Source organism: Oryza sativa, chromosome 2 (assembly GCF_034140825.1).
Source record: "Oryza sativa Japonica Group chromosome 2, ASM3414082v1".
Lineage (NCBI taxonomy): Eukaryota > Viridiplantae > Streptophyta > Magnoliopsida > Poales > Poaceae > Oryza > Oryza sativa.
In genome coordinates this window covers 16,526,414-16,535,009 of record NC_089036.1, presented here as the reverse complement: position 1 = coordinate 16,535,009, position 8,596 = coordinate 16,526,414, and the positions used below count along the sequence as shown (strand labels likewise).

The following is an 8,596-nucleotide window of genomic DNA, read 5'->3' as shown; positions in this document are numbered from 1 at the left end:
TCTCGAAGTACCAGGAGGGCATCGGATAGAGGGTATTAGTTAGCATATCAATTAACTAGAATGTATGTATACCATGTATATTAGAAGTATAGGAATAGATTCTGTTTCTCTTTTCTTTCCACTAAGCTTAGATTATTTATTATGAGAATGAGTAGTTAATGCTTGTGTGTCACTCTACCCTTGGATTATCTTAACCCCTGCTAAGAGTATGATTATTACAAGTAATATATAAATTATTAGTTGAGTTCTCTCTACATGATCTTTCCACGGGATAAAATAAATACGATACCCTTGGAATACTCTCGGGTGAAATGCTATAATGGTATATCCGTGCGCTTGCGGATGAACTCTATAACCATAATATACCAGAAGTATTTCTGCACCATTGCTGGGAATTATATTTCTAGTAATGTCGTTAAGAAATACCAACAATCTTTAAGCCACTGTCAAATGATAAAAGGTTGTCAAGGTCAGCATTATTTGAAAACAATTCTACATAACATAAATAAACACTGACTAGCTTGATCATATGGTGCATATACCTTAAATTGCTTTGATAACTCTGCACACAGTAATCAGCGTATTGCTGTTCAATATCATAGCCATGAAAATCTAGCAGTACTCATCACATTTTTCGTATATGCGACCACCCTACATAAGAGGAGAGGAAATGATCCTTGGAATGCCAAAGTTTCACTATTTTTTTAATGACTCGCACACAGTGCGAAGTTTATATTGATAGAGCAGAAAAAAATTACAAGATTACATCCCTGGGAGGCCGTAACTAGGAAAAAAAAAGTATACCACCACCCACACACTGACAGCACAAACACAAACCCAGAAGGAGGCTAGCACCGAACCGGCCGCTGCTAAGCATTACCGACCGCCGCTGGGCCAACAAAGGAACTACAACTGGGAACGCACAAAACCCAACCCTCAACCGACACAAAACCCGCTCTATCCACATCATAGAGATTTAGGGAGAGAGGGTGAGAGACAAGAATGGAACCGCTCTCCCCCCAAGGCTCTCCGACGCGGCCAGCTTGTATAAACTAGGACACCGATACAAGAGGAAGAGACTATAGAGCGAGCTTGCAAGAGTTATATGGGTGGCTTCAGCGAGGGTGCTGCCTAGACGACGTCTCCAAGGAGAGAAGTGATGAAAGAACCACCGCCGCCATTTGTCAAGGTCTCAAGAACCTTAACTGAGATTTCACCCGGCAGCCCACTAGAGGGAGTGATGCTTGAGCGCCATCGTTGCCGGCTTGGGCAAAGCCGAACTAGGTTTTCACCCGCCATCCACTACCAGCTTATCCCCTGTTGACGCACCGATGCTCCACTGCCATCTAACCTCTGTCGGCGCAAGGGCAACGCTGCACCGGCGACCCTCGCCGGCTAGCCTCTGCCTACCACCACCGACCGCACCTTGTAGCCTATCGCTGCGCTGGTCACTACCTTTGCCGATCGCACCACGACACTCCTGCGGCACCACCACTGCCGCCACCGGCCAAGCCTCCTCATGCCGCAGCCAACCCCGTCGCCACCACTGCCTGTGCCTTGCCGGCCTACGCAGCCTCCATCCGTGCCGGTCCTCCGTGCCTCCTCGCGCCGCGGTCCCCACGCCGATCTCCGCCGCTGCCTGCCAGCTAGCCAGCCACCCGATGGCGCCGTCAGCAAACCAGCCACCTGCTAGTGCCGCCGGCCACCTGTTGTCGCTCCCGTCGCCGCAGGCTTCACGCCACCATCACCGCGAGCTCCGTGCCACCGCTGCCGCAGCCACCTTGCCACCGCCACCGTGAGCTCCGCACCACCACCGCCGCGACGGGCCTCGTCCTTGTCCCTAGTGGCCAGATCCTCCTCCGGGTGCTGGATCCACCTCGCCGTCGCCATCCCCTTCGCCAGCCGCCAGCCGTGCTAGCCCTCGCCCCTACCGCCGCCACCACCAGATTCGGCCGGAGCGGTGCGGATCTGGCGGCCACCCCTATGAACATACGCACGCAAGCCCTACCCCTATTTGCATCTTCGAAGACTGGGCCGGCAAATCCTGGAGAGATGCCACCCCTATGAACATACGCACGCAAGCCCTACCCCCCTGGAGAGATTGACGAAGTCACCACAGGCACCTCGCTGTCGCCGGGTACGTCGCCTACCACTAAAAGCAAAACGCCGTTAAATCCTGGAAAATTCGCTCCCAAGGGGAGTCGAACCCAGGCCCTCAGGTGCTACTGAGGCTCTTATAACCACTAGGCTACAGGCACTTTCGCTTGGACTTGAAAAATTGAAAGCAATATTTGTTATCAACTCTTATACAACAAGGTTTTAGGTATTAATTAAATGGATAGATTATAACCATCAAATTAAATTAGTTGCATCTCTTAATTGCATCTCTTGTTAAAAAATGTTAACAGAAATTAGTGAATTAATCCCATGTCTAAAGATGGACAAATGCAAGTGTATTTGCCATGCTGATTTGATTAGTCATTAAGGAGGTGTTTAGATCAGGGTATAAAGTTTTGGCGTGTCACATCGGGTATTATATAGGGTGTCACATGGGGTGTTCGGGCACTAATAAAAAAAAACTAATTACAGAATCCCTCAGTAAACCGCGAGACGAATTTATTGCTTAATTAATCCGTTATTAGCAAATGTTTACTGTAGCACCACATTGTCAAATCATGGAGTAATTAGGCTTAAAAGATTCGTCGCGTAAATTAGTCGTAATATGTACAATTAGTTATTTTTTAGCCTATATTTAATACTTAATACATGTATTCAAACGTTCGATGTGACAGGGTGAAAAACACGTTGGCTAGATACTCGCCTGAAGCTCAGGCCACCAAAATCGATGACCTGACTCAAGCTAATGAAGCAGCCAGAGAGTGTCAGGTCAGGCAAGCATTTGATTACTCAGGCCTTCAACCAAACACTGCTTAGACCAGGCTAGCTGTCAGGTCAGACATATGAGCTCAGGTACCAACCAAACAGGTCCTTAGGCTCCCAAACTAGTTAAACAGAAACTAGTTTTGTGTAGACTAAAGATAACGGCAACGTATCAGGTGCACTCAGCCTGATCAGTGCACTAATGTGCTCGCGCAACCACAGCTTTCCGATATCAATCTAACGGCGGCCATCAGGATGATGGATTTTTGCGAAAAGATGACCGCCTCTTGCACTGTAATTTTTCAAGAAAACCCCTGTCCAATGATTTCCTCTTCTCCTGTAGCAACCCTCTCCTGTAATTGCCCCCAAACTTGCGCCACTCTCCCATTGCCACCACCGCCAACGACGACCTGCACGGCTGCGCCCCTGCCTCGCGGCCTTCAGCCCAGCCTGTCCCCATCGACGCCGGTCACCATCACCATCAGCCTCAACTCATTCGCGGAGACCCGGGCGCCGTGGCTCTTGTTGATCTCCTCCCTGGCGTATCGTCGTGATTTCCGCTGCCAGCCCACACTTCTGCGCTGCCATTGAGCAGTGCCGGAGGTTGGTCATGGAGGCAACCTTGTACGTCTAGCATCAGTGTCAACAGCGGCCAGGATTGGCAGCGCCGGCGGCATCAGCAGCTGTTTAGTTGGTGTCAAATATATGCCCAAGCATTGCTACTTCTAGGTGGTGTTACAAATCAAGAAGCACTGCTAGCTAGTATGCAAGAGCCATTCTGAATGTTGACAAGAAACAAGGAACTAAATGCTACAAATTTGTTGTATTTGTAATGCTGGTTGCATGGAAGATTCTTTGTGTATAAGTTGTAAATTCATCAAGTAATCAGCTGGTGATTCACTACAGAGAGAGTAAAAGGTGCCGGTTTGGAAACCCTAATAGGTGCTGGTTTTCCGAACCAGCACAAAGAAGGCGGCACTGATGATACTTGTCATCGGTCGAACTAGCACCTATTAGGTAATAGGTGCCTATATGGTCCTAATAGGTGCCGGTTCTAAGCCAAATTGCCATGTGGCTGTCAAATAGGTGCCGGTTTTATTGATGCGAAAAACACACACTGGCCTGGAAGATCTGCTTAACTCCTATGTAGGTCCAAAATCTCGCCTTTAGGTTCGTGAGCGTGCTAGTTGGTTTGATCCTGCAATCAATAAGAAAGAAAGACAAGAAAACCGCGGTTAAACCCATAAACGATAGCTGATCGGCTAGTTGCCGATGACATATCATTTATCTCCAAGCCGATGTCATATTGTAATCGATCGGCTGTCATGAGTGAATAACACAAAACTAAATCTACTCGATCGGCTGTAGATATTAGCATAACATAATCATTACTTCGATGCATATTTAAGCCAAGTGATTGGGATAGATCGGTCGTCATGCCGAGACAGTATAAATCACTTAAGTCGAAATATGCATTTAAGCCATGATTATATAGATGTTTATAGCATAGCCGATCAGGTAAATCTAGCATGTATCAGCTATTACTTCGATACTACTCTATATTAAGATATCAAAACAAACAGAATATATTAAACAAGAAGCCTAACATACCTTAATGCAATAAGATCTTAATATAAATGGCATATCTAGCATATCAATCAAGCATATGAAACATAAAGTAGCTAAATCTCTTGATTATCATAAAACAGGCCAGATATTATAATTATAGATATTACTTAATAGATCGAACCTAACCGATGCAGCATCAAGCATTAAAACAAGTATAAGATCTAGGCAAGATGATGAAAATCTCTAAGAGATGGTAGATATACAATATAATCTAGATTAGTAACGGGATCTAACTCTATCAGCTACATTCTAGCAATAAAAACTAACCGATGGCAAGTTATATAGCGAAACTAACAGAGATTATAAAGTATATATGATAACTCGATGAATTACATAAATAGGATTAGAGTGTCATGAAGATGGAAGCACTAATCCCGAGAACGCAAGCCGCCATGACAAGTTTACCTCTAGTTAAAGATCGAATCGATGCAGCTCAACTCGAAAGCAAGAACTCATCGAAATAGAACGAAAGTAACAAGGTGGCGATGTGCCGAAAGTGTATTGAACGTGTGTTAATTGATTACATGGGTTCGAGTTCTATTTATACCCGTGGTTACAAAATATGTCCTTGCCGGACACGACTCTTAACAAACTCTTAGATACCATAAGTCTTTGCGGCAGACTTTTGCCTAAACATATCTCTAAGGAAATTATACAAAATATCCTAGATAATAGATACAATTGCTTTTCTGAGAGCTTTATCTCCATCATGGCAATCCCTGTGAAGCACGTTGATAGATTCTAGAAACAGCCTCGAAGCCACCGCCATTGGAATCGGCTGTATCAACCCCATCGGCTGTATCGGCTGTATCAACTCTATCGGCTGTATCGGCTGTCATCCGATCCCCTTCAGTCGATTCAAACTCCAGCCGATGCCTTCGCAGCTGATGCGCACGCTGTTCTTCGAATCTAACTCTTTGCCGAATCCACCTCGATCCCAATGTCGAACCTGGTTCATATCTTACCAAATTTGTTCGTTAACATGTTTTGACCTCAAAACCGGCACCTATATAGTCCTAATAGGTACCGGTTCTAAGCCAAATTGCCACGTGGCTATTAAAATAGGTAGCGGTTTTTAGTTTAAAACCAACACCTATATGGTCCTAATAGGTGCCAGTTCAAGCCTAAAAACCGGCACCTATTTGTTGAGTCTATTGTTGGATGAAATGCCAAATTAGCGGTAATGTTTTCTTCCATCTACGTCATGCCCGTTAGTCAAATTAATGCTAGTCAAACTATGTTAAGGCTACGGAAATATCCATTGATCCGCTATAGGAGGTGGAAGCGGTTTTGCTCAATTTTTCTTGGGTTTTGGTTGAAGGTTGAAGCCTACAAGGTAAATATTCATTATTTCTCACCCCGATTCACATCCGCTCGTTGAATTGAATTGCCATGTGGTAATACATGCAAAATGCACTAGTCATTTGTATGGATCCATCGGTTATTCATAGATCTATTCTCGGGTGTTATGCTAAATTTGAATTAATGGTTTATTCCATCTATGCCATCGTCGTTAATGTTTCACATTAGACAAATACTTTTTCGCATTGACAAAAAATAGAATTTTTTTATCTTTTCATTAGCCATGACTATCTAATTAAGGTGACGTGGGTGTGTGCAAAAACCTCAATTTTATCGTAGGGTAAAATGGTCATTCCTCGTTGTTTTTATTATAATGTGCTTGTAAATTATGAAATCTTGCTTGTTTTTTCTTTACAGTTTGTAATAAACGATAATAATCACAGGTACCCATTGGATATAATGGATCTAGAATGGATAACTACAGCGGATCGTGACTGTGGAGTATTTCAGGGGAGTAACGACTCTCGTTGCCGCGGCCACCAGCGCAAACTCAGTCGATGCACCAGAATATATTTGGTGTCCATGCCATGATTGCAAGAAAGACAGACAACTTCCGGCTTAGCAGGTCCATTCACATCTCCTTACATGGGGTTTTATGGATAACTTCCTTGGCGAGGAGAAGCAAGGTGAGGAAGTGCCGGCAACTGTCACAGGCATGATGCGGATGTCGGCTGCAAGGAGAAGGAGGACCAAACATGTGTCGATCATGGTGAACCTAATCTAGATCAAATTCCCTATCGAAGATGTGCACATTATTCAAAAAGTGGAGGACTGACTTGAACGCGGACTTCGTCCAATGCAACCGGACCCCGGATTTTGAGAAACCCAGGTATCGAAAGTTGGCAGATTACTTGGATGAGTTTGTGAGCTGGAAAACATCTTAGGAGGAAAGAGAAGTGAGCGCCCTAAACAAGGCCAACTCCACGTTGAACAAGTTTCCACACCGACTTGGCCCGAGCAGATATGCTAAGAATATTCCCAAATGGGAAGAGAAGGAGGAACAATTGCGCCAAGCAGGTATAGTTCTCGAGACAGATGGTTGGGGGACCCAAACAAAGCACTACGCGTACGCCAGGAAGGCTCAACTATCGGATTCAGGGGAGTTGGTCGCTCTGGGATCTTGACAACAAGAGCTGAAAGAAAAGGTCACCGAGGCCGTTTCCCTAGCGAGACAGGGTAAATATGTGCCAGTAAGAGAAAAAGGATGAGCTCACAGTGGCATTGGGACGAAAGAGCACCCTGGACACACGAGAGGTGTTGGTTCCATTCCATGGAAGGAAGGGATCCCGGATGATGCACACATGTATCGGGCCCATCCAAGAAGACCCACGAGAGAAGAGGAGGCTGAACGTGTGAGATTAGAGGTGGCCCATCAGATAAAGGAACAACTTGCAGTGATGTTTCCCAATGGGGTACCAGGACAACAGGGGCAAGCCGGTGACCAAGTGGTTAGCCCAGGTGCGAAATGGGGCAGTTGCGCTTCCACGGATAACCCCCCTCCAGAACTGGACACGGCACGTTATGCTGTGGACGACATAACAACACATACTCCGTGCACGCTCCATGTCCCTCTTCAGAGCAATATTACTCAGGAGATTGCACGCGGTGTGGCACATCCAATATGTGCAGGGCAAATAATACACGGTGTTCCGTTGCATGCAGGCCACTCAAGGGTTGAGGTGGAAGACATGCCAAGCCAATATAGAGGTTATGTTCTACAGTTTCCTCCAGAGGAAGGGGTTGACACTCTGGGCACTGCTCTTCACAACCTGATCGTATGGCTCAAATGCTATATCATTATCATGTCGAACGATGGGGCAGGGGATCCAGGTGACGGTGCTTCTAGCCCTTCAAACGGATGAGGTCCAAATCTAGCTCCTTCTCCGCCTCGACAGAGGACCTCCTGTCCACCTCCTCATGAAAACACACCTAATGAACGACATCGTCCGGAGAAATCCACGAGTCCACCCCCACTCAGAAAAAAGACCCGAACACCAAGTGCATCACAGATGTCTGTTTCGTCAAGCAAAGAGCGACTCAAACATTCCAATTCAGACTTAGTGTCAAAGCCGACAACGTCGCTGCCTAAGAAGACAATGAACGCCAGCATCATTTCGCTTTTTGGTCCTAAGAAGCCCAAGGAACCAAAGATTCCAATTCCTCCGCATGTCATCGAGCATTTCATCAAGTGCGCACAACCGAAGTCACCTAAGAAGCCTATATCGGACTTCTGGAGAATTCTTGGCAAAAAAGATCTGCAAGCTTAGTCTAGGGAGTTGTACCTTGAACAAAAAGCGTCCAAGGAAGCTGATTTCTGCAAATCAGCTGGTTTGAAAAGCCTGGACAATCTAGATGAACTTCAAGAGGCCCCAATTGTAATGCGGTTCCAACTTGGTCAACCGATGGTGCTAGACACGGAAATTGAATCCTTAGGAACTCAAGCGCATTGGCTGCATGAATGCTATTTGGAGGAGGCCAAAAAGGGTGTCGGGATGTTCGGTTCCTACTATACCGACGTGGATTTTCACCACCCCAGTAATACATGCTTTGTAGATTTTAAGGAACTCTTCCAGTTGTACCAAAGAAGGGAACTCGCTATCTACCTCCTGCAATTGTGGTCATTGTGAGTCCTTTGATATCTTGTCGTCCTTAATCCATAGCATTCTACGTACTCTCAGTAATTCTACGTACCTCCGAAGCTGAAATTGACCGCTATCTCTTTGAT

At 45.8% G+C, this 8,596-nt stretch overlaps 1 pseudogene; it reads left to right on the top strand.

The window, feature by feature from the left end:
* Positions 1-6,853: 6,853 nt before the first annotated feature.
* LOC107280125 (uncharacterized) lies at positions 6,854-7,549 on the top strand (annotated as a pseudogene).
* The last annotated feature ends 1,047 nt before the right edge of the window (positions 7,550-8,596 follow it).